This window comes from Podarcis pityusensis, assembly GCF_964106645.2.
Source record: "Podarcis pityusensis genome assembly, chromosome: 5".
NCBI classification, from domain to species: domain Eukaryota; kingdom Metazoa; phylum Chordata; class Lepidosauria; order Squamata; family Lacertidae; genus Podarcis; species Podarcis pityusensis.
In genome coordinates, this window is record NC_138032.1 from 11,745,560 (window position 1) to 11,771,978 (window position 26,419).

At 45.7% G+C, this 26,419-nt stretch overlaps 1 protein-coding gene and 1 long non-coding RNA gene across 5 annotated transcripts in view; one reads left to right on the forward strand and one right to left on the reverse strand.

Moving 5' to 3' along the window:
• Nucleotides 1-26,419, forward strand: part of TBL1XR1 (TBL1X/Y related 1) — a 177,503-nt gene that overhangs the window by 103,575 nt on the left and 47,509 nt on the right. The gene's annotated exons all lie outside the window — the stretch shown is intronic.
• Nucleotides 20,356-26,419, reverse strand: part of LOC308478546 — a 30,299-nt gene continuing 24,235 nt past the window's right edge. Inside the window, exon 3 of the long non-coding RNA XR_013987138.1 lies at nucleotides 20,356-20,686. This is a non-coding gene — a long non-coding RNA (uncharacterized lncRNA). The remainder of the gene's footprint in view (nucleotides 20,687-26,419) is intronic.

Genomic DNA, 26,419 nt, shown 5'->3' on the forward strand with positions numbered 1-26,419 from the left:
TTTGAAAAACAGCACTTTTAGAGCCATCTTGCCCAAAATGACAAGTAGGTATTCCATTTTGGTGACTGCGACCTTGGTTTAAGGAGCCATTTGGGGCCTAGGTTATATATCTGAGTTTCTAACACTGGGAAGGTCCAGATTGTTCTAAATCTGTGATGAAAGTCTAGCAGAGAGACACTTATATTCACTTTATATAGGATGCTGTTTTGGATATGGTTTCTACACCAGGCATCTGTGGCTTTGGAAGTAGAGATTTTTACATCGGCTAATTAAAAATAATTGTGGAGGTTAATAAAGCAACAATAAAGCAACAATTAAACCGTTAACTTAAAACTTTTAACGTGGGGCACTTCTCTGAGAGGAGGAACCCTACTGTAAACAGGAGCTTGCGCTGGAATTACTGGAATGACTCCACAGGATTGGCAAGCAAGTATTTTGGTTTTTAAGTAAGGTTTTATCTCTCCCTGCTTCCGATGATGCACAAGAAAATTGATGGCTTTTCAGAGTGACGGTGAGCTGTTTTTCATTAGCAAGCACACACTGCAACTTCTTGAGAGGCCTGTTGGCTTTTGTTAGGCACCTGGGGATTCTAGGTTTCATTTAAAAATAAATTCCTAATCATCATGTTTGTTGCAGCGCACAGCGGTGTTGCTCCATGAAATTACGCTGTGAAAAGTCATCAGTGCGAAGCTTCCACCACGAGGAGCATCTGTGCTTGGCACTTAGAGCCAATCTATTATGTTCAGGAAAGGCAAGTGGTAAAATCCTTCCTGGCACTAGCGACATTTCAGAATGAATGTTTACATGCTATCTATGGAGGTCACCCTTCTGTATTCTGAAATGGTGCAGCTCCAAAAAGCAAACTTGACTACTTTCCAGGCACACCTGTCTTTGTAGAAAAGGTGGATCACACTATGGTTTGTATCCAACGCCTCTTGACCCAATATCAATTGCAAGATCTTCAGGTGATCATGAAGATGGATAAGAGGCACTTAAGAGATTGTCTCTTCAGGTTCGACGCAGAAAGGGATTTAACCACGATTGCCTCTGCCAAAAGTTCACCATGGTTCCCACTTATCAAAAAGGAGCACATCCAAGCTAGTTATCTTCACGGCCTAGGACCCTCGTACCTACAGGACCGCCTCTCCCGGTATGCCCCACGGAGAGCCTCAAGGTCCATAAATAGCAACACCCGAGTGGTCCCGGGTCCTAAGGAAGTTAGATTAGCTTCAACCAGAACCAGGGCCTTTTCAACTCTGGCTCCGGTCTGGTGGAACGCTCTCCCTCATGAGACCAGGGCCCTGCGGGATCTGATTTCTTTCCACAGGGCCTGTAAGACAGAGTTGTTCCGCCTGGCCTTTGGCTTGGAGCCAATTTGATTCCCTCCCCCTCTTTCTTTTTTCTTTTCCTTTCTCCTCCTGCGATGAGGCTACATTTTAATATTTTAATGCTTCAATATTTTAACGTTGTATTTTAATTTTGTTTTTTAAGTTGTATTCATTCAACTTGTTTTTATTATTGCTTGGTAGCCGCCCTGAGCCTGGCCTTGGCTGGGGAGGGCGGGGTATAAATAAAAATTAATATTATTATTAAAGCTCCCACTTGCCATACTAAGAATCGCTTTTCCAGAATTCCGATTCCAATTGATACTCTTGGCGGTGGTGGATGGTCGGTTACGGCAAAGTACAGCACAAGGAGAGACTCTGTGTGGGCAACCTTGCGTAGAGGCCCTGTACCACTATTTATTGCAATGCCCGCTATATATAGAACCAAGAGACCGATTTATTAATCCCCTGCTTACGAATGGAACACAATCGAACAGGGCAGAAAAGGGGAAATGGCTGCTGAGTGATACTGAAGACTTTGTAACTTACAAATTAGCACTATATGCGTTGGCAGCTAAGAAGATCAGGAGAAAAGAACTACAGTGGTGCCCCGCAAGACGAATGCCTCGCAAGACGGAAAACCCGCTAGACGAAAGGGTTTTCCGTTTTGTAGGTGCTTCGCAAAACGAATTTCCTATGTGCTTGCTTCGCAAGACGAAAATGTCTTGCGAGTTCCTGCGGGGTTTTTTTCCTTCCCCCCCCCCTTTTCCCAAGCCGCTAAACCGCATATGGGCTTGCTTCGCAAGACGAAAATGTCTTGCGAGTTCCTGCGGGTTTTTTTCCCTCCCCCCCTTTTCCCAAGCCGCTAAGCCGCTTATCAGCTGATCCTCTAAGCCGCCAAGCCGCTTAACAGCTGATCGCTAAGCCGCTTATCAGCTGATCCGCTAAGCCACTAAGCCGCTTATCAGCTGATCCGCTAAGCCGCTTATCAGCTGATCCGCTAAGCCGCTTAACAGCTGATCCGTTAAGCCACTAAGCCGCTTATCCCCTGATCCGCTAAGCCGCTTAACAGCTGATTGCTAAGCCGCTTATCAGCTGATCCGCTAAGCCGCTTAACAGCTGATCCGTTAAGCCACTAAGCCGCTTATCAGCTGAGCCGCTAAGCCGCTTATCAGCTGAGCCGCTAAGCCACTAATAGCGCTAATCCGCTAAACCGCTAATGGGCTTGCTTCGCAAGACGAAAAAACCGCAAGACGAAGAGACTCGTGGAACGGATTCTTTTCGTCTTGTGAGGCACCACTGTAGATGAAATAGCAGTCAATTGCAAAGGTGATTTAGACATTTAAGCTGGCACATTCTACCTGAGAACCCCCTGCTATTCTATCGTATGCAACAAATAATTTGTAGGAGATGTGACCATGGTTTATTGTATTTGCAGTGCCTGATGTTTTTATGGTTTTTATAGTTATTGTTGTTTTTCTTTTTGTTTCCTTTGTGAATGATGCCATGGCCTTTGGCTAGTGCAATAAAGTTGATGATGATGACGACTATGGTTTGTGAAGCTGGTTTGCACTCGTACTAATTTTCCCCAGTTTGGAGCTGTGCTTTAACAAACAAACAAATCTTATATGAAGCTAGGGGTTTGAGGGGAACAGGGAATGCTCAGGGTCACTGCTCATTTGTGATCCAGTGAAGCATCGTTTATTGGACTGGGAAGAGGACACCAGAACTGGTTTATTTGGTCCTTTGGGGTCTACCAAATTCTTGGAGGTTTGGGGGTTGGGGATCCAGAATTCAGCCGTATGTTTGGATGTTTGGCTGAGCTGACCTTCTGGCTGAATTCATGGGGACAGGGGAAAGGGTTGGTTTATAGTGCGAATTAGGAGGCTTAGAGGGCTAACCTCCTTGCTTTGCACTCCTGGTGTTTCCTCTAAAACTGTTATTCCACTTCGTGTCCTCAGATTAAGCTGGGTCACAGCTATCACCATCCTCAGCTATCTTAGTATACGGCCAGGAATAAGGGTAGCTGTAGTCTAACAACATCTGGACCCAAGGTGGAAGAACGCTGTCCTAAAAAGCATTAAGCTCTCAAAACTTGCAGTTACCATTTTCCACCATTCCAACTCGCAAACAAGCCATGGTGGGTTTCTCAATTTCTCTTATAACCTCTGCCCCGCTTCCAAAGAAATGTTTTATCAATAGGGTAAGCAAAACAAAACTCTGAGCAACGAATAGATGTGGGAAAGTTTAATCCTGCACAGTGTAACAGTTTAGAAGAAATTGATTTTTTAAAAAAAAAAAATCAAATGCACATGCCCTGTGCAAAGGAATTAAGGCTGGCTTTGCACCCAGAGTACAGAAATGTGGGGGTTCACAAAGCCAGTTTTCTCATCTAAACTACAGCCCTCCCCCTTAAGTAAAATAAAAATAAATCTTGTAATAGGTTCCCTGCATATTGTCTAAAAGCAGCTTCTGTCGCTCCCACACACTGGCTCAAGATAACAACACACCTGGGTTGTTAAATGATTCTAGAAACCAAAGCCTGTTGTCCGCAGTCGGGTTCCAAGATCTGAAGGGCATACGTCTGTCTACCTTGCCTACCTTGGAAGATATGCTTAGGAATGAAGCAGCAGGAAAAAGAAGCAGTCTTTGCTCACTGTGCAAGAAGTTCCAAAGGAGTTCAAAATATGTATCTCCACAAGGAGGGGAGTGCCCAAACATTTTGAAAAATTTGATTTTGAAAAGATTTGATGATCTGAACATGCATTTGAAGTTGTTGAGTTTTTTGTTTTTGGGTTTTTTTAAACAAGTTTACCGCAAAGTTGTTGAGCTTTTTGGGGGACTTTGGATATTCCTGGCATTTCTTCTGCTTCCTGGAGAAACTGTTTTGAAATGTCCTCTCCAGATCAGAAGTGAGAGCTGCTAAGAACGAATCAGTGGAGCTCTCTGTCCTCTTCCAGCTTCAGTGTTGTCCTTGTAGAACTCAGCAGAGAGGAGGATGAGGGACAAAGCCAGAATTTGTCGGCTCTGCCTCTACCTGCCATTGGCCTTCTTGCCTTCTGCTCTGTTGGTCCCAATGGCCTAGCATCAGCCACTGTGGGTGGAAAAATAGCTGCTTCTTGGCACAACATGGCAATTAGTTGGTATTCAAGCTCACGGGCAGTTTCAAGGCAAGAGCTAGGAATTAGGTAGTTATGTTTTCTCCATCAGCTCTCTTAAAAACAAGCATTGGCAAACAGCATCATCATGTAGTTTGTGTTGCAGGTGCCTAATGCCCAGGGCTACACTGCTGCCACATCCGTTTTGTGGAATTTCAGAGAATGGTCCTTGTGATTATTTTATTGTATTATTTGAAAAGAGATGTGGTACATTTGTGTAATGTCGTATCAGGCCAAAGGTGCATTCATTTCCTTGAAGAGGTACCAATTTCTGCAGATGACTTTTTAAGCATCTCCCATTTCGTACTCACTGGAAGTTTTTAGCGTGCAAGTCTGGAGTCTGACCTTTTAAGAGCTATCACAAAAAGGACACGGTATGTTACGGAATAGAAATACGAACTAGATCTTTAAACGGAGATAACCTATTATTGATTGTGGAGCAATTTTAAAAGCTATATAGCCCGGCGTTCTTATCTATGGATTGAACTAGCCACAATTTATTTTATTTTAGCCATGCTTTAACCACAATTGTGCCATTTTCTAAATAGCATGCAGTCGCCATTAGGATTCAGTCTTTCTCATCCATTGTTTTCTTAAAGTTCCGAAGTGACTAATGGATATGAATGTGTTGCAAAGTGAAAATGTAGATTGAAAAAGAGAGAGAAAAACCATAACTCATGGCTTTGTACCAAAAAGGTTCCCTCTCCAGGCAGGACTGGGAAACAGTGTTGATGACCAGTGCCGGGTTTACGTATAAGCTAAACAAGCTATAGCTTAGGGCCCCACTCTCTTGGGGGCCCCCAAAAAAATTAAAGAAAAAAAAGATGTACATTTCCAAAATATAAGATAAAAAACAAATAAAATAAAACCTACATACAGCAAGTCTTTTGTGTTGTTTATAGACCTATTAGGTCCGTAAATTACCATATAGCATATATTCAACACAAAAAAAAAACAGCGACAATTTGTTGTTGACAAAGGACAGCTGGACATATAAAGGGCCCCATTACCGTCAGTAGCGTAGGGCCTCATCAAACCTAAATCCGGCCCTGTCGATGACAGTCAAAGTGGGCTGTACTGAGGTAGACAGACCAGTGTTTTGTCCTTGGTGTGGACAAGCAATTTGTCCTTCACATAAGTCCACAAAAAGTATTGGCTCACATACTTCCTAATTAGTGAGCATCCGGATGGGTGACCACCTGAGAAACACGTGTCATAAAGGCCCAAGTGACCTCAACTAGAAATTAGGCATTCCGCACCACCAGCCTCATGTTATGGAACACCCTTCCAATGGGGATGCTGCAGGTATCCTCACTTCCAGGTGTCTCTTGAAGACCGTTTTATGCCGACAGGCCTTCACAGCTGTTTATTTTTTAAATTTTTGATTAGCCAGTCACCTTAACGATTGTATTTTTGATGTTTCTGTGATTCTTCGTAGCTTCGACACCAGCACGCCACCCTGCCACCCTGCTGCTTTAGGATAGGGTGTGATACTTTAATAAATAAATGTATGCTTCCTTAACCCCCCCAGGGCAGAAGAAAGTGGAATACAAATGTAAATAAATAAAAAAAGAAATCTGGTTGTTTGCTGAGGAAGAGAGCATGATGGATGAGATAGGCATTTATTTTTTTGGTTTGATGCATCAGGGCTGCTCCCTGAAGATTGCATAGTACAGGGAAAAGTACTCAGTTTTCTAGCTTTCATTTCAACCGCGAGGGCTTTTGGGAAACTTCCATTTATTTATTTTTTAGTTCTGCCCTTTTTATCCCCCGTCCCCACAGAAAATCTCACCCTCTGTTATTTTATGAGAAGCAGCGGGCGAAGTCAGGATGCAAGAGTTCCTCCACAGTCCCGTGACCTGCTGCATCTCTGCCCAATCATATTTCTGTTATCTTTGTCATCTCCCAGCTACCTGAAAAGGAACCATTAAGTGAATAGGATTACATCACTTTAAAATAAAGGCTCTATTACCGTCACCAAAAGCAGTGGCTGTTTCCTTGTGTTAGGAGCACAATTGCGTTCTGATCCTTTTAGCTAGATAAAGGGGGGGGGGGATGTTCTTTGTATCTACAGAAGGTTTTAAATGTATACCTGTAACTGATTTATGGCCTTGGAGAGGGAGATTGCTTTCCCAATAACATCAATTTCACATTGTACCAGCTTTTCCCTTCTTCGTTGTTGTTGGGTGAAATAATTTTAGAATGGTCAGGAGCCATGTGAATTGAGGACAGCAAGGCTGTATGTTTTTGTGGTATTGACATTCCCTTCTCCCTTTCTGCAGAGGCACCCCACACTATTGGGGTCACGGAAGCCCCACAGGCATGTAGGAGGGGATTATTATTTTATCAAATTTGTGTACTGCCCTTCATCCGAAGATCTTGGGGCAGTTCACAGCATAAAAATGCAAGATAATGTGGCTGGTATTCTCTAGGATGCCATTTTAATGGCTCTTTGGTGTAGCTCCCAGGAGCACATCTGCTATGAAACAACCTCGATTGATTGATTGATTGATTGATTGAATTTATATACCACCCTATACTCAGAGGTCTCAGGGCAGTTCAAAGAAAAGATCTCAATATATAAAATAAAAACAATAACAATAACCCAATATTGCAGATGAAGCTCCAGGGCCCCTAATACCCCCCCCCCCAAAATGTCTGTAGTCCACACTGCTTTTAAAAACTTATTTTTAAAAAATGCACCATGTGTGTATATAACATTTGTCTAAATTTACCTAATTTTCACCTCCCTCCCTTAGAATCATAGCATAGTTGGAAGGTGCCACAAGGATCAACAAGTCCAACCTCCTGCAGTGCAGAAATATTTTGCCCCACATGTGGCTTGAACCCATGACCATGAGATTTAAGAGTCTCATGCTCTACCAACAAAAACTAGTAAGGCATGGGAAATTTTAATTCATACCAGTGACTTTTGACGTGTGAGAGAATCCTGTACAGCAACTTTAATAAAAAACTGAGCTATAGTAGCTAATTTTTTTTTTTAAAAAAAATTGGCGATCTGTCGTGGAACAAACCCGTTGAAGAAAGTAAGAGTGGTTACCCAGACTTTGTTGCTGGTTGCGAAGGGGCCCCCATGACAGTTCAAGCTTCAGGGCTCCCAAAAAGTAGGTCTGCCGGTTGTAGCTCCCCAACCTTTTTTTGGATGTATCCTCCATTGCCTTGTATGGGGTGTATGCTGGTGGAGGGGGTGGGGGCGAAAGGAAAGCCTCCCCCACCACCAAAGACTTTTGAGGCAACAGGAGTTGGGGATGAATTGCCCAGTGCCAAAGGCAGCAGAATGTGGCACATTGGGGTTAAACTGAAAACGGGCCCAGCCTCACACCCTCTCTTACGGCTGCCAGTAGAAGAGGCAACATTATTTAGTGAGCAGGAAGAGGCTGTGGCAGAGAGGAGTCCAGAATCAGAAGCTGGAACAGGAGAGGAGGAGAGGCCAAGAGGCAAAGGTGAATCAGGCTGGTGAAGAAGCCAGGGCGTCTTCCTCTCCAGCTGCGACAAACTCCCCTATTAGTCTCCCAGGAACAGGAGAGGCATGAAGCGGGAGGAGCAAAGGCAGACATTCAGGCACAGTCTCAGATTGCTTGAGAAGGACCTGGTCGGGAGAGGAGGAGACTTAAGTAGCTGCAGGAGGGTGGGGACCTTCAGCCTCCACGACTGCAAGACCCTACCAAGAAGCTCCCCATGAGCTGGTTTCTGCTAATAAAGATTTAACACCCTGTGATTTATTATTGGCTGGCTCCCTGACACATAGACACATACCCTCCAGATAGATAATAATAATAATAATAATAATTTTTTATTTATACCCCGCCCTCCCCAGCCAAAGCCGGGCTCAGAGCGGCTTACAAGCAATAATAAAAACAAGTTGAATGATTACAACTTAAAAACAAAATTTAAATACAACATTAAAATATTTAAACATTAAAATATTAAAATATAGCCTCATCGTAGGAGGAGGAGGAAAGGAAAAAAGAAAGAGAGGGAGGGAATCAAATTGGCTCCAAGCCAAAGGCCAGGCGGAACAACTCCATCTTACAGGCCCTGCGGAAAGAAATCAGATCCTGCAGGGCCCTGGTCTCATGAGGCAGAGAGTTCCACCAGGCCGGAGCCAGAGTTGAAAAGGCCCTGGCTCTGGTTGAAGCCAATCTAACTTCCTTAGGGCCCGGGACCACTAGGGTGTTGCTATTTATGGAGATAGATAGATAGATAGATAGATAGATAGATAGATAGATAGAATGCAGCTTACATAATAACATGTAAAGCACCCAAGCGAAGCGAGTTGCATTTTCTCATTTGTGGAACTGTGCTGTGAACGGCCGCAGCAAGCTTAGCTTACGCAGTGGCGGACGGCAACTATATTTGAAAAGTTGTCTCATGTCATTTGTCTCGTTCATATATATATATATGATGCCTTAAGACTGAACTGAAAGAGGTAGTTACAGTCATTACCTCATCCCCTGGAAATCTACAGTGGAGTTCATTTGAGGGGCAGTTTGGAGAAATTCTTCCAGCAGCTGCTATGTCTCTGCTTGCCTGTGGACAGAGGATGCCTCCTGGCTGCATTGCTTCTCTGGCTAAGAACATAAGAGGGGTTTGGCTGGATCAGGCCAAAGGGCCATCTCGTCCGGCTTCCTCTTCTCACGGTGGCCAAACAGATGTCTCTGTGAAACCCTCAAAGAGGACACGAGTACAACGGCAGTCTCTCTCCCCGCTGCCCCTGCTTTTTCTCCCCACAACAGCAAAATCTTCTGTTATGCAGCAATGTACAGACACCCCCCCCACACACATTAGCCTGTCACTTTTGTTTTCTCGATCTCATGCAAAATCACAAGGTTCTGGGGCCCATATGGTCACGGGTGGGCAAGAAACCAAGAAGTTTGCCAGCAATTGCTGTAGTCATCCAATAATGTCCCAGGCAGGAAACGGGGCCCTGTAAACAATTCTCCTTTTCTGCAATGCGTCCCAGAACGTCTGTACCAAAGTTTCATTGATTTAACTTTCCGTTTTGGTGGAGAGAACATGCTTGGTAGATAAGCACAGACACTCCTGGCCGTTCCAGCTACGCAGTGTTCCTTTTCGGATACCCAGCTGACACCTGTGGCACGGGCACACCTTTTACTAGCAATTCGGCTTGTGCGCCAACCATGGCTCCAGTGCCCCCAGTTATGCTTGCCCTTCTCCAAACTTCCTTACTGCAAAACCTTGCATGTGGGAGTGCTCTGGAAAAATGTGTCTAGAAGCTTGCTGTTTCTGAATGCAAAGGCTATTGACAGGAACTGCTGCCGGTTCTGAATACAGTGGTACCTCTGGTTGCGAATGGGATCCGTTGCGGAGGCCCGTTTGCAACATGAAAAGCCCACAACCTGAAGTGCCGTATCTGCACAGGTGCGCGGTGCGATTTGGTGCTTGTGCGCATGCGCGAGCGATGAAACCCGGAAGTAACCCATTCCGGTACTTCCGGGTCGCCGCGGGATGCAACCTGAAAAAACGTAACAGGAAGCAAACGTAACATGAGGTATGACTGTACACTACTGGCTGCTTGGAATACACCTCTTCAGCAAATTTAATAAATAATAGTAATCATAATGCTGATTTCACCAGTTCCAGTTCATTCCTAGGTAGACTCCAGGCTACGGTTGAGCAAAATAAATAAATAAAATGACTCTCTGCAACTCTGGCCCAGAGCATCTATACTAGCTAGACCTTTGTAATACCTGTCTTGGAGGCTCCGATTTCTGGGTGCTGGAGGTATAACATGCAGTGACAAGAGGTAGTGGGGGGGGGGGGGCTTCATTGCCCTAGTTCCAGAAGGTTCTTTCCAGAAACACATGGTTGGTGTGCACTTTGCTAGTTTTTCTTTTCCAGGTCAAGATAGTTTTATTATGCTCCGCATTTACTGCAGGGTTTCCTTTATTCTAGCTCTTTCTCTCTTGTTACTGCTTTTTAGAACAACAATCATAAATCATGTTATAATTGTTTCAATGTTTCACTGTTTTAATAGTTAAAATGTAATTTTTTATTAGTTGCCTGCAAGCTCTTGCCAAAAATCCTTTAAATAAATATTATCCTGGGACAGAGTGTTCCGCAAGTTGACTAAGGATGGCTTCAACAAGGTTGCGAGATGTGAAGCGAATTTAATGAGGTGCGATTCCGCCATGTGCCAGTTGAACGGTTTTGATGTTCTTGCGTGTCCATTGTGTTTGTCTGGTATCTATTATGAAGTAAACAATGAAGATGGATCCGTGCTTTTTTGTTATGGGGGGGTTAAAAATGAGGTGCTGCTTCTGGGATCTTGATAACAAGTGTTGTGGGTGCCAGCACAAAATGGCTGCTGTGGGTGGTGAGAAAAAAATATGGCAGAACTCAGTACTAGTACAGTCATGCCTCTGGTTACAGATGCTTCAGGTTGCGTTTTTTTGGGTTATGGACCTGCCGAAACCCGGAAGTACTGGAACAGGTTACTTCTGGGTTTGGGGTGTCACGCATGCGCAGATGCACTAAATTGTGCTTTGTGCATGTGCAGAAGCACCGAATCGCGAGCTGCACATGCGCAGACGCACCACTGCGGTTTGCAAACGTGTATCCCACACGGATCACATTCGCTACCCTAGGGTCCACTGTACTGTTGAGCACTGTGACATAAAAATAGACTGATGATGGCAATAACTGCCCGTCCAGCAAGCCTAAAGATGTGGCGATGGTGTTGAGCTACGTGCACCAAATGGGCATCAAAGGTTATGTAAAAAAAAAAATACTAACGGTTATTGTGTGATGGAAACTTTTGTAATACAGTGGAACTTCGGTTTTTTAGCATCTTGGAAGCCGAAGTTTTCGGAACCCGAATGCCAAAACCCCTGGAAGTAATTGCTTCTGTTTTTGAAAGCACCTCAGAAGTTGAACGGATTCCGCTTGCATGTTTTTCAGTTTTCACCATTGAAATTGCAAACAGCCCTTTTTGGCTCGGTGGTCGAACGTTTTGGTTGTTGGAACGGTCTTCTGGAACAGATTACGTTCGACAACCGAGGTTCCACTGTGTTATTTGGAATAATTAGGCATGTTGTCAGGTTGTGCAAAGTAGGAGCAGCAAGCAGTGGGAGAAACCAAAGAGGAATCCGTTCAGAGAAATAAAGTTTTGACAATGAGATGTGCTTCCTCTTCTTAGCAGCACATGTACACGGCAAGGAACTTCAGTAGGGTTTGAACCGACTTGGAAAATAAATATGTCTTTTGTCTACTCCGTTGCCTTTTGCTCTTTCTCCCTGTTCTCTTTGGGGGTTCCCGTTTCTCTTGTGTGTTATCAGGGTGGCAGATGAAAGGCCCGGCGTGAGCTTGCTCTTAGGTAAGCCTTGAGTGAGCAGCAGCCTAGGCAGAGTCGCTCTCTAGTGGGGCCTCCTTGATTCAGGACCCACATCCTAAGACAGCAAAGAGCCTTTAGTGACTGAATTCTGCCGATGGGAGGAAGAATCTGGAGATGCTCCCTGGCAGCTGCCGTGATTGGACATCAGCCTCCAGCAGGTTCTCTTACGCTTTTTGTCCTGCGGTGTTTTATCGACCCATCGTAGAACATCAAGAGATAACTGAAGCAGCAGCGTACTTTGCATCAAATTGTGGTGCCAGGTCCCCAAGGAATAGAATTAGGAATACACAAACGCACGCACAAGCATACATGTTTTTAAAAAGGTTAATTATGGCACCATGCCCATTTCCTTGTTTTGCTTTTATTTGTTTACTGCATTTCATGCCAACTTCACAAATACGTTCACATCCTTATACAGGAGCACACACACCAAAACAAGACGCAGCAAAACTGCAGCCTCCCCAAAACCGCAGTGACGATAAACGCAACAGCTGCTCAGCCGGCCTGTAGGCGCAGGGAACTTGTAGTCCCAAAGGAGTCTTGAGCACTACAGTTTCCCTACCTGCTTTTCTGTAGTACCTTCTGTACGGATGTCCACCTGAGAAAAAACATGCTATCAAAAATACAAAACCCCAAAGCCATTCCCCCAATGCAACCGTCCAGCGTGTTTGTTCCTTTGCAGAACTTTCAGAAAAGTGCCAAGACTGCTTTATGTTTATGTGCGAGGTGGAAGGTTGTAACACCAAGGGGGGGGGGGCGAGGGCCGCATTGCCTTCTGGGAAGCCTCCCAAGGGCCGCATGCGAGCGGTGGCCAGCCCTATCTGCATATATACCAGGCATTGCACCTTGACACATACAGTTATACCTCGGGTTGAAGTACCGTATTTTTTGCTCTATAAGACTCACTTTTTCCCTCCTAAAAAGTAAGGGGAAATGTGTGCGCGTCTTATGGAGCAAATGCAGGCTGTGCAGCTATCCCAGAAGCCAGAACAGCAAGAGGGATTGCTGCTTTCACTGTGCAGCGATCCCTCTTGCTGTTCTGGCTTCTGAGATTCAGAATATTTTTTTCCATGTTTTCCTCCTCCAAAAACTAGGTGCGTCTTGTAGTCTGGTGCGTCTTATAGAGCGAAAAATACGGTAGCTTCCGATTAAGTATTTTCGGATTGCACTCCGCAGCAACATGGAAATAACGGAGCACGATACTTCTGGGTTTCGCCGCATGCGCAGACGCTCAAAATGACATCACACGCATGTGTGGAAACGATGAAATGCGACCCGCGCACGCACAGACGCGCAGTTGCGTGTTACGTTTACTTCAGGATGCGAACGGGGCTCCGGAACGGATCCCGTTCATATCCACAGGTACCACTGTACTGCACTACTGAGCTATTATTATTATTATTATTATTATTATTTGTTGTTGTTGTTGTTAGCCGCCCTGAGCCCAGCCTTGGCTGGGGAGGGCGGGGTATAAATAAAATTTATTATTAGTATGTTAGTATATTGGCATCAGTATGCCGATGACACCCAACTCCATCTGTTGATGGATGGCCATCCTGACTCGGCCCCAGACACACTGATCAGATGTTTGGAAGCTGTGGCTGGATGGTTACATGGGAGCCGGTTGAAGCTAAATCCTTCGAAGACAGAGGTCCTCTGGCTGGGATGGGGCGATATGGGATTGGGGGGGGCAACTCCCATCTCTTGCGGGGGCGCAATTAGTGCCAGCACCGTCCGTTAAGAGTTTGGGTGTAATCTTCGACACCTCCCTTTCCATGGAGGCGCAGATTGCAGCTATAACAAAGGCAGCATTTTTCCATCTCTGCCAAGCTAAGCAGTTGGCTCCTCACCTCTCTCGCCCTGACCTAGCCACAGTGATCCACGCGACGGTCACCTCCAGACTGGATTATTGTAACTCGCTCTACGTGGGGCTGCCCTTGAGACTGACCCAGAAACTTCAGCGGGTGCAGAATGCTGCAGCGAGACTCCTTACGAGGTCTTCGCTGCGAGATCACATTCACCTGGTGCTATACCAGCTGCACTGGCTCCCGGTGGAGTACAGGATCAGGTTTAAGGTGCTGGTTTTAACCTTTAAAGCCCTATACGGCCTAGGACCCTCGTACCTACGGGACCGCCTCTCCTGGTATGCCCCACAGAGAAACTTACGGTCTTCAAATAAAAACATCTTGAAGGTCCCAGGCCACAGAGAGGTTAGGCTGGCCTCAACTAGAGCCAGGGCTTTTTCGGCTGTGGCCCCGATCTGGTGGAACACTCTGTCACAAGAGACCAGGGCCCTGCGGGACTTGACATCTTTCCTTTTTTTTTTTATTTTTTTTATCATATTTATTAAAATTTCCAATAATAACAGAGTAAAGAAGATAGAAAAGATAAAGAAAAGAAAGAAAGGAAAAAAAAAAGAGACCAATTTTAAGCCCTTATTTTCATAACCTTCTTTCTGGGACTCCCTCCTTCCCCTCCCGGCTGTATTCCCCTTTCCCTACGTTGGTTCCACAAGTTCTCATTCCCAATTTAACCTAATATGTTATGCCTAATAGCCAATTTAAATTGCAATCTTAACATCACTCCTCACCTTTAACAAAATAGAACAAAGATTTTTTCCCCCAAAATCTACCCCGTTTCCTTCCACGAATTCCCCCCCTTTTTTTTCCCAAAACATGTTAAATCAAAATACCAAAGTTATATATATATAAAAAAATAAAAGATAGAAAATAGATGAAGGTTCCAGAAGTTGATTACATAGCCTTTGGATTCTAGAATTCCCCCTCCCTTCCCCGGTTTAGATTCCCTATGTCCATCAGTCTGTATGTTGTCGGCCTGGAGGTCTCAAGTCCACAGCCAAATTTTTCTCAATCCATCTTGCCGGTTTTCTTTAAATTTACTTGTTTTGATAATGTTTAATTTCATAAATCCAGTCTAATCGAGGCCTTTAATTTCCCTTGGTCATTGTTGCTCCTCCCATTGTTCTTGCCGTGGCGTAGTTGGTCCTTTACTCTTTTGTTTCTTACTTTCTCAGGTTTCTGTCTTGTTCAGCTGCAAAACCATTCTTATTCTGAAATCTAGTATCTCTACAGAGGTTTGTTATTCAGGAGCTTACTTAAATAGAAAGATTCTATTGTGCTGTCACCTCTGTAGACAAAACAATAATTTTCAGTTTTGCTGCTTTCCCAGGAGCTAAGACCAGTAGTACACATCCCAAAGTAGTTTTCCACATACGCCGCTTGTAATAACCCAAAGCCCCTCTAGAGGGATTGCAATAACTTTGTGTCCTCTCATCCAAAAGTCAAGTTGTTGTTTCTTTTTCCACCCGACATTTTGTATCCATATTTATATCCAATTGTATCAAAATTAACCAGCAAAATACTTGTAGCAAAGTCCTCTTTATATTCTCAAGATTTGACAGCTACTTTGACAGCTGTCAAACTCTCCATCTCTCTCCGCCAGGTTCTCTGAATCGCCCCGGTTCTCAGGGGGGGGGGGGTTGCCTTTTCCCTCTCACCCTTGACTCTCCTCCAGCACAATTCTTGTAATGATTCCATCGTGGAATTTGGTATTTTTAGTCAGCAATAAACTTCTGAATTGATCTTGGTTTCTCAGTCCTTGTTTTAGCATGTTTACAATCAGGGAGGGGACTGACTTCCTTTTTAGATCCCCCCCGCTCGTGCCGAATCCGAAAAAAAAAATTCCTTTTTTTTTTCTCCTTTTGTACCCGGTTACCCAATTACTCACGGGTTTTTGTTAAATGTCCGAATTTCAAATGGAAGAAGCCAGCGCTCTCCGACGAATGGCATGCGGCTGCACTCGGCAGGGGAAGCGATAGACTCAAAGTACCACGCCACTCCCTGGCACCCGATCCGTAGCCTTTAAAAAGGCTCCTTCACGAGTCGGGAGGGCGCTGACGGTGCCAGCCGAGTCCCCATGTCCACGGGCCCCGTGCCCGTGGTTTTTAAGGGTCCCCGCGTCGCCGGCGCGGTAGGACCCAGCCCCTGCCGAGCCGACTCCCTCCGGAGCTCGGAGGGAGTCCGCCATTCGGCGATGGCGCCAACCCGGAAGTGGGGACTTGACATCTTTCCGCAGGGCCTGCAAGACAGAGCTGTTCCACCAGGCCTTTGGCCAGGGCACAGCCTGACTCCCTCCCTCGGCAATCTTCGCGGAGCTCTGGCCCAATGGTTGCCATTAATTTGATTGGAATTAATTTTATAATGAATGATTTTAGAGTGTTGTTTATGCTGTACTTTTGTACTGTTTTATTGTTGTTAGCTGCCCTGAGCCCGGCTTCGGCTGGGGAGGGCGGGATATAAATAAAATTTATTATTATATTATTATTATTATTATTATTATTATTATTATTATTATTATTACAGACCTACAGCCGACTGGATTCATGAAGGGAGTGGGTTTTCCATTTCCTTCCTGTCCCTCCCCCTCAACCATGAGTGGCTTTCTACTAACATGTCCCATCATCACAAAGATTTCCACCCGTGCAACAGGATTCCTGGCCCCTCCTTTCTCCACATGTATCTTGCACCCTCTCTAAAAGTCCTTCTGAGGTTCTAGGGGCATGTGGAGACCGTTTGGTTGCATAAGCCGAAATCTTTGCACTGGTGGAACAATTTACTTTGCGCTGCATTGGATTCCACCACATGTTTGTCATCAGTTTGAGTCAGTTGCCATTGTACGGAACAATTCTCTACGCGTCTCAGTCAGTGAGTAAGAAATCTAATAAATACTTCCTGTTGCGGCACCCTGTTCCTTACCAGAGGTTCCTCCTCACAGTGGCTCGCATGGCGCCATATTTGTTTTCGACCCTCTAGGAAGAACTTTTAACTTGCCCTAGCCCTTGTTTTAGATCCATCATGTTTTATTTTATTTTTATTTTATTTTGTGCTGGCACACTTAATACTCCGCCGACTGTTTACCGTACTGCATTTTAAATGAATTTCACGCGTAAGCTGCCCCAAGAGTCTTTTTGTGCCTCTGCATGCGCTGAAGAGCAGTTAAAATTTCCAAACCAATAACACTTTCGTAAAACCTGGTCACCTCCATCCCAGGAGCAGCTAGGCCAGGCTGAACTTCTACCAGTCCCACAACTGCTAAAGGCACAGGAGCTCTGCCAATTATAAAAAGGTGGCAACCTGCTCCTACTGCCCCAGGAAAGTAACACATGCGTCTTTTGCGTCATTTTAGAAAGCTGGGGTTTAATCTGCTAATTCTTCCTTGAGTTGTGGATCAATAGTACCGTAGATTCCGGCATATAAAATGACTTTTTAACCCTGGAAAATCCTCTAAAAAGTCGGGGGTCATCTTATACGCCGGGTATGGGTTTGCTGGGCAGTGGCAGCGGGCTCTGCGTCGGGAGGAAGCTGCCCGGCGAAGCTGCCCAGCGATGCTAAGCCGGCGTATAAGATGACCCCCGACTTTTTAGAGGATTTTCCGGGGTTAAAAAGTTAAAAAGATTTAGGCAGCTCCGCTCCGCGCTGGGAGGAAGCCACCCAGCGAAGCCCGCCGCCCACTGCCGCTGCCCAGCGAAGCTGTCACATATAAGACTGGACGTATAAGTCGACTCCCCGAATTGGCAGCTGCCAATTTGGGGGGTCGACTTATACGCCCAGTCGCCTAATACGCCGGAATCTACGGTAGCTTTTGTGCGCACAGGCTTGTTGCAGCTATATGACTAAGCCATGCCTATGTGCTTGCATCCTCTCAGTTTGCAATCACGTGGATATATGATTGCAACTCCCCTCCCTTTTAATGACATTTTAGCTTAGGAACACTGGAGCTGTGAATTTTAATTGTCTGTTCCCGTTACTGTTGCTAAATAATCTTGAAAGCCCCCGGGGGGAAGCTTGTCTGACAGATAAAGTTAAATTTATTTTGGGTCTTCTGATTTTTATATCCTGTCTTCTTCTTCTTCTTCTTCTTCTTCTTCTTCTTCTTCTTCTTCTTCTTCTTCACTGAGCTTTGAATGGCAAATGTTATATGTTTTGGGTCATGTGGTTTAATCTCATCATAGCTACATTCCCCAAGTGCTTCAGACATTAATATCAGGACTATTCTTACCTCCCCCCCGCCCCCCTTAAAGCCTAAATGACATTCTATTTCTAGTGCTAATATTAGCAAGCAATAAACGGCTTGTTTGACATCAGCCCAGGAGCTGAACTGAATGTAATACGGACTCCAGCGCACACATAAGCACTGCTTTCCGTATTCCCGAGACCACTGGACTGATCTTTGCAGTCCGGGCGTCATTGGATATTCTGTGGCACAGTGACACAGCTGAGGGGTTTTTAATTTCATGTGGGTTGCTTGGGGACCTCAGGTTCCAGATTCGAAAGACGTCGAAAAGACTTCTAAGGATTCAGCTGACCCGGGCCAGCATGTTCCTGACATGAGAGCAGTTGGTGGCAGCCAACAGAGCCAGGACTTGGGGACCTCTGTTGACATCAGGGCTTGACCACCCAGCAAGGGAGGAGAAAAGTTGGGGGGGGGGGGAATCTTTGGACAAAAGCCCCCAAAAGTATAGTGGCAAATTCAGATGTACTGGACCCCTTCCTGACAGTCACAGTTGTAAGATTATGCAACCTTCTAAAGATTATACAACAATTCTATAACCATACAATTATAATAATTGCAGGTGCATTGCAGATCTTTATGTGCCTGCTTTCAGCTGTACCTACTGTTTTCTGCGCACGCACACAGGCAAATGACTTGGAGCACTCCAATATCTTCTTTTGGTTTTCCATGAAGTTGCATTGTACGCAACAGAACTTGCACATGCCGTTCTCTTGAAACTGAAGCACACCTTGCAACTGAGCGTTCAGAGGCTAAAAAGCTGCCCTTTCAGGCTGATTGCTTGGCTCTCGGGTGCTCTCGGAGACAGGGACCCTGCCAGGGACTGGGCTACAGAAATAGTAAAAAACCAGGTTTTTGACCCCGTCACCATGGCTTACACTTCTTCCATTGTCATGTCCAGACAGGGATGCCGGGAAGAGGCGTGCGTATCTCCCCTTCTGCGAAAATGAATTTTCTTTGTGCGGACAAAACACTTGCTTTGCTACAAGAGACCTGTGCCTATCACTGTCCACCCCTTTCCCCAAATTCATCACACTTCACTTATCAACGTTTCAAGCGGATGTCTGAAGCTGCTTCGTTTTTAAAATAAAAATAAAAATGCTGCTTTTGATGATTGTTCATGTTTTGGGTGGCATTTTCCCATTTTATTTGTAAATGTCCTGGAAACAAGGACACCATAGAATTTCTATAGTGTTTTGCAAAATCTATGGCTCACCTCATTCAATTGTGACCCCTCCTCTCCTGCTGGGAGAAACTCCAAAGGCTTACTGGAATCCTTGGTCATCAAACACGGGTCGGAGAAAATCTATTTCTCTATATCTGTATTGTACCTCCGCCTCCCTGAATTCAGGGGGATTTAGTGGAGTTGGCACCAGTTTGCTATTGCTGGTCACCAACTTGAGTCCAACATCCTCTTTGCTGGGAGAGTTAAAGTTATCTCCCGCTTGGACTACTGCAATGCGCTCTACGTGGGGCTACCTTTGAAGGTGACTCGGAAACTACAACTAATCCAGAATGCGGCAGCTAGACTGGTGACTGGGGGCGGCCGCCGAGACCACATAACACCGGTCTTGAAAGACCTACATTGGCTCCCAGTACGTTTCCGAGCAAAGTGCTGGTGTTGACCTTTAAAGCCCTAAACGGCCTCGGCCCAGTATACCTGAAGGAGCGTCTCCACCCCCATCGTTCTGCCCGGACGCTGAGGTCCAGCACCGAGGGCCTTCTGGCGGTTCCCTCATTGCGAGAAGCAAAGCTACAGGGAACCAGGCATAGGGCCTTCTCGGTAGTGGCGCCCGCCCTGTGGAACGCCCTCCCATCAGATGTCAAAGCGATAAATAACTACCTGACATTTAGAAGACGTCTTAAGGCAGCCCTGTTCAGGGAAGTTTTTAATCTGTGATATTTCACTGTATTTTTGGTTTCTATGGAAGCCGCCCAGAGTGGCTGGGGAAACCCAGCCAGATGGGCGGGGTACAAATAATAATTTTATTATTATTATTATTATTAAGCCTTGTGTACTTTTGCCACAAGGCTCATCATGTTTTGCCGCCTGAGGCAGAACAAGGAACGGCCCCCTCCAGCCAAAGCCTTTCAGGCTCACGTGATTGCAGTCTCCAGCAAGTCACAAGGTCTTGCCGGAAGTTGTTGCTGGGGGCAGGAGGGGAACCTGCTGGGGCGCTGTCCCAAGGGATTCACACACACACACACACACACCCCAATGTGGCATCTTCAGTGCCTCATATGCAAGCCAGCTCCGTTCGCCATTGAACTCAGCAAGGGAGAGTAAATATCAGTGTTAGAAACAGGGTGCCGAAACAAAATGTCTAGTCACATTAAAAATAAATCCAGCAACACTTTTAATCTTCTTTTTTTAAAAAGCATGAATTAAAGATGCGCCTCTTGTGGTGCTGTGTGAGCCAGGTGATCTGCAGGGCACCGGCACTAAAAGATGCCCATCTTTGGGTGCTGCGCTGTCCCGCAGATCAGCTGACTGGCGTGGCATTGCAGCAGCTAGCCAGATGCAGACGTTAGGTGCCAAACCTGGCAACAGCCAGGCATCTCTGCTTCCTCGCAAGAGGCCGGTCGTGCATTGCAAAACGCGCCTTGTGCCCGGCTAATTTCGAAAGCCGGTAAATTTGTACAGCGGGACAGAAACTGATGAAAGGAGGAGGGTTTTTAAGAGGAAACAGGTGGGAGGTGGAGGAGTTTGGAAGTCGGGTGGGTATTTTGAGATGAGCCTGCAGGGTGGAAAGATAAACAGGAAAAGATTGGGGTAGTCAATAGAGTTCAGGTCTGTGAGTGAAGAGAGGGATTGAGGGAGAGAAACCCCCTTTATATATTATATTTTGGATGGTGTTGCAATAGATTGGCCTCTGCCATGCAAGGCAGCTGTGGTTCCTTAGCCCCTATCCCACCTTCAGGGCAAAGCATGTAGGCTTTCCATTGCAGGCATCCCAACCAAATGCAAGGATATTGGAGATGGAGCTGAAGAGCTACACCCCTTTTCTCAGGGAGCTCTGGGAATTGTAGCTTCCTGGAAGGAATTAGGGTTTTCTAGCAACTCTCTGCCCCCTTAGGAAACTACATTTCTCAGCCTACAATTCGATGCTTATCTAAATGCATAGTGCAGATGGAGCCTAAGCGCGGGGGACGACGACGACACACATCCATTGGTGTGCCCCGCCTCATCATGCAAAAAAAGTGAGGACTCTTATGAGATGAGGGGAAATGGAAGGGTTGGTAGCAGAAAATGAAGAAATCACAAACAACGTGCTAAAAATCAAAACACTGAGTTAAAAATCCAGTCAGATAGATTTCTGCATTTAGAGTAGCAATGTCTTAAATTCTGAAAATTGTAGAATGACACCCCCCCCCATTGTGATTTTGAGTTGTAACCCGCTCCCCAATCCAACCGTTTATCCTAGCAACATATATATAGTGGTACCTCGGGTTAAGAACTTAATTTGTTCTGGAGGTCTGTTCTTAACCTGAAACTGTTCTTAACCTGAAGCACCACTTTAGCTAATGGGGCCTCCTGCTGCCGCTGCGCCACCGCTGCACGATTTCTGTTCTCATCCTGAAGCAAAGTTCTTAACCCGAGGTAATATTTCTGGGTTAGTGGAGTCTGTAACCTGAAGCGTCTGTAACCTGAAGCATATGTAACCCGAGGTACCACTGTATTGGGGAGAAGCAGCATGGTTCCGGAGTCCTGTTCGCATCCTGAAGCAAACGCAACTCATGTCTGCGCATGCGCAGGTTGCGATTTTCTGCTTCCGCACATGCGCGTGCCGTCACTTTGAGGGTCTGCGCATGCGTGAGCAGCGAAACCCGGAAGCAACATGCTCCATTACTTCTGGGTCGCCATGGCGCGTAACCTGAAAACGCTCAACCTGAAGCACATTTAACCCGTGGTATGACTGTACACGGCTAGTTCTTGGAGCTGAAATGATACCAGGCAAGCAAGTTTGCAGTTCTTAAGTGTGGTTTAATCTGGGCCTACATCAACTCCCCCAGTTCTGTTTCATTTCAATTTTCAGAGTGCAGAAGACCGACTCATTTGCAGCAGAGCGATCTGCCACCCTCCCCCCCCCCCTCCGCGGAGTTGTTGTGTTGTTTCCATTACGGTGTTTTCTTGCGGAGCTTTTCCATTTCAGCCTTCCTTCTTTCAGAGACGGTAGTTAGTATTCAACAGAACACCTGCCTTGGGAAACATTTGGCAGCTTCCGTGCACTCGGCAGAGAAAATCAGAAAAGCAGGGTTGGAGAGGGAAACTGATTTCTTATTTGCAACCTAGAAACTGCCTGGGCTGGTAAAATCCAAAGCCCTTGGGAATAACAGTTGTAGGAAGAAATCAAGCTTAATAACATGGAAGTATGCCAGCTTTATTTGCGTTTAGAATAGTTCAGTCCCTTCCCCCTCCTATTCTGCAAATGGAGACACACAGTTCCTGCCTGCGTCTCCTCCCATGACACAGTTGTCTGTTTCCATTCCTGCTTTCTGAGGCTGCCAGCGCTGCCTCGCCTAACATGCATGTATTGCACACTGCCGGGAATCTCGGCAGGGATATAAGATGAGGGCTGCCACCCAGTGATCTCTGTATTTATGCATTTACTCTATTTATAAATAAGGCCACCCAGTAAAATTACATCTCCTAGGCAGGGCAGGGCAAAAACTCGGTTTAAGAATGTGGTATCATAAAGTTGTCGATAGCGCAAGTATTCACGTAGAAAGCTGTTCTCATGGACGTATCTTGGAGATATTTGAGCCGTTTGGGCTTTGAAATATTGAATTGCACATACCATTATTATTTTGGCATTGTGTAGAGCTGCCATACGTCCGGAATGTCCCAGACATAGATGGGATTCGCCCATCAAAAATGGCATCCTGGTGGAGTTTGCGAAAATCAGCTAAAACGCCTGGGCATATGGCAGCCCATATCGGAGGTTTGGGCGGTATTTTTGGCAATTTCCCCCATAAACTTAATTTTTATTGGAGATTTTGCAAAGAAAAAAGCTCAACAACTTTGCCTCCCCCCCAAAAAATCCTTGCAGTGTATCTATAATTAAGATGCCATGTGTTAAAGTGCCGTACAGTCACATGACCAGTCGTAAATTAAAGTGGCAGAAAGGGTGGTGACCAGCACTAAGCCCCACTGGAGTGGAGTTTGGAACTGGCATGTTTCATGCCGACTTAATTTAAGTTGGCGTAATGTACGTTGGCTTTGGATTGCTCCCTAAATATTGGCATCGTTGAGGGCGCGTGAAGGCAGCTGAAATAACGCCGTAATGTAAATCAACAGGCGAATGCTTTTGCAAAGAATGCTGAAAACAATAAGTGGAGGGAAGGAATTATTCATTGTTGGTTTTTGCGTCCCCCAAAATGTTGGCAGTGGGAAGTAATTTGTTTCTGGATCTGCCCTAACTCCTATTACAACTTCACAAGGAATTTGCACTCCAGAACTGTGCTTAATATTCCAGAGGCGTACTCCACAACAAGATAGTTGCACATAAAGCATATCTCTTTATAACTTTTAATGCTAACTGCACAGCCTTATGGGAGTCCACTGATTGAATATAGAGCAGTATCTTATTAACCTCTGGCTCAGATAAACCATTTAAATAAATACCTTAATATAAAGTCATTAAAAAGATATTTTTAGCTCAGCAGCCTTTAGCCATTAAAGAAACTTGAATGCGGATTGTATTTACTGTGTTTTCCTTATTTCAAAGGGCACGATAAAAGACCGGGCCAAATGGCAATGTATGCCTTTTCATGGAAAAATATGTTATTTGCATGCTATAAGGAATTGCATTGTTTTCAGAATCACTGGTGGGCAGGTGCTGGGTGAAGCAGTAATTGGGGAAAACACAAGTGGCATCTAAAAATTTGGTACTGGAAGTTGGAAATGTCAAATGTTTCTTAAAGTTGATGCAGGACCGACTTGAAATGTGGTGTTGCTTGTAAACAGTTAAAATCATAAGTAGGATTGGAATAACACTTGTAGTTTAATGGTGAGTTTTGGATATTATGGAGATGTAAAAGATTTGCATCATCGTAAAAGATGCAGGAGGAAATGACTGAACAGTAGGAGCCACAAGGGCAGGAGGGAAGCCCAGGAGATTCTTTAGAATCTTGTTTTTATGATGTATGTTGGATATGCAAAAAAAATTATTTTAATTTGGTGTTGATGCTAGGGCTGGGCGATGTCACCTTTTCAACATCGCAGTGCATTGCGAGCCAAACAGTGCAGTTTGACAATATACAGTCATACCTCGGGATGAATACGCTTCAGGTTGAGCATTTTCAGGTTGCGCTCTGCGGCGACCCGGAAGTAACAGAACACATTACTTCCGGGTTTCGCCGCTCGCACAGACGCTCAAAATGATGTCACGCACATGCGTGGAAGCGGCGATACGCGCAGACGTGTGTTATGTTCGCGTCAGGATGCGAACGGGGCTCCAGAACGGATCCCGTTCGCATCCTGAGGTACCACTGTACCACGGTTTTGAAAAAAACAAGCTGCTTTGGCCTCTGCCCGCGAAGGACCTGGTGAAACTTGCCCCAGCTCTCACTTCGGGAACTGAGGTGGCTTCACCCAGGCGCTCACAGGCTGGGACAACGCAGCTTGTTTGCGCAGCTCAGCTGGGGATCAGGAAGGTTCCCCCTCCTCAGCTGAGACAGCCCTGGCGCTCCTGCCACTCACGGGTGAGCGGGCAGCACATAGGGTCTCCTTTAACAGCTCGCTGCAGGGAGCGCCAACCGCGCTTGCTCTCAGCTGAGCAGTTTGACGGAGTGCCTCCACCACCAGCTCATGGGAGCCAGCGCCGGACTGGGAGCTCCTTTAACTGTTCATCTGAGGTAAGGGCAGCTGCACACTCCTCAGTGGAACAGTTTATAGATGGGAGGAACAAGCTGTATCGGCGCCTGTTTCTCCCTCTGCATCGTATGAGAGCAGAGTACGATGGCGGTTTCACTCAGCGATATATCGCTGGCGAAACTGCCACTGTTTCTGAGTCCCTCCACTAGCAGCGCCGCTGAAGGAAAGAACTCTAGGGGACGCTGCTAGCAGAGGGACTTGGGAGCGGTGGCGGTTTCACCAGTGATATACCAGCGAGTGAAGCCGATATTGCGGTCTGCTCCTCATACCGGTCCTGGGTGATACAGCCGTACCTTGGTTGTCAAACGCAATCCGTTCCGGAAGTTTGTACGACTTCCGAAAACGTTCAACAACCAAGGCATGGCTTCCGATCGGCTGCAGGAAGCTCCAATCGGACGTCACGTTGGACGTTTGGGTTCCAAAGAACCTTCACAAATCGGAACACTCACTTCTGGGTTTGTGGCTTTCAGAAGCCATAACGTTTGAGTCGCAAGGCGTTCGGGATCCGAGGTTCAACTGTATATCGATATATCGCCCAGGCCTATTTGATGCCTAGGAGTTGGATATGTTTTTCATTCTGTGCTATAGACACATTATAGGAGCACATGTATGCTTGGTGGTTGAATTTTTTCCCTTTCCCCCCTAAATCTTAACACAGAAATCCATTTAAATTACTATTGGATTACTAATACTAAACAATACCACGCTGATAATTCCGGTTGTCAACCCCAGTTCTCCCCGCTTGCCCTCTCTGTGGAACCCTTCCCATTTCACCTCAATTTCGGCATGCTCAGTCCTTATGCATTCTCATTTCAATATCATTCATAGTGGGAGGGGCTGTGGTTTAATGGTGTAGCAGATGCATGGCCTGCATAAGGTTGTGGGCTCAATCCTTGGCATTTCTAGTTGGCAAAATAAAAAATAGAAGAAATGGCGGGGAGTCAGTTGGTAGATAGTATGGAAGAACTCGGCTTATGACGTGTGTGTGAGAGAGAGAGACCAAATTAATCCTCCTAATGTTTATTGTGCTCTAGGAGGCTTAGTTTGGTCAGAATCGAGTACACACTTCCAGAGTTAACACCAAATACAATACTTATGGAAAATGAGGCACCATAGCTGCCCGAGGGCAGTGAAAATTTGTGACCCGGGCCTTTTAGACTTTGCTATCCATGTACTATCTGAAACCAGATGTGAAATATATAGGTGTTATTTTCATCTCGTCTACCTCACTGTTTTGAAAACTGTAAATCGTAAGCAGCTGAAATTTCGGGACCCTTTTATTACTATGCTGGTGACAATGTCCTAGAATGGGCTACATTGTCTGCGTAAATTGGATGGCACCTTTTTAGTGGTACAGTCAAACCTTGGTTCCCGAACGCCTCCGTTTTGGAACGTTTTGGCTCCCGAACGCTGGAAACCTAGAAGCAAATGTTCCGGTTTTCGAATGTTTTTCGGAACTTGAACAGTCTTCCGGAATGAATAACGTTTGAAAACCGAGGTTCCACTGTACCAATATGATAAGTAAAGGTAAAGGTCTAGTCGCGGACGAATCTGGGGTTGTGGCGCTCATCTCGCTTTACTGGCCGAGGGAGCC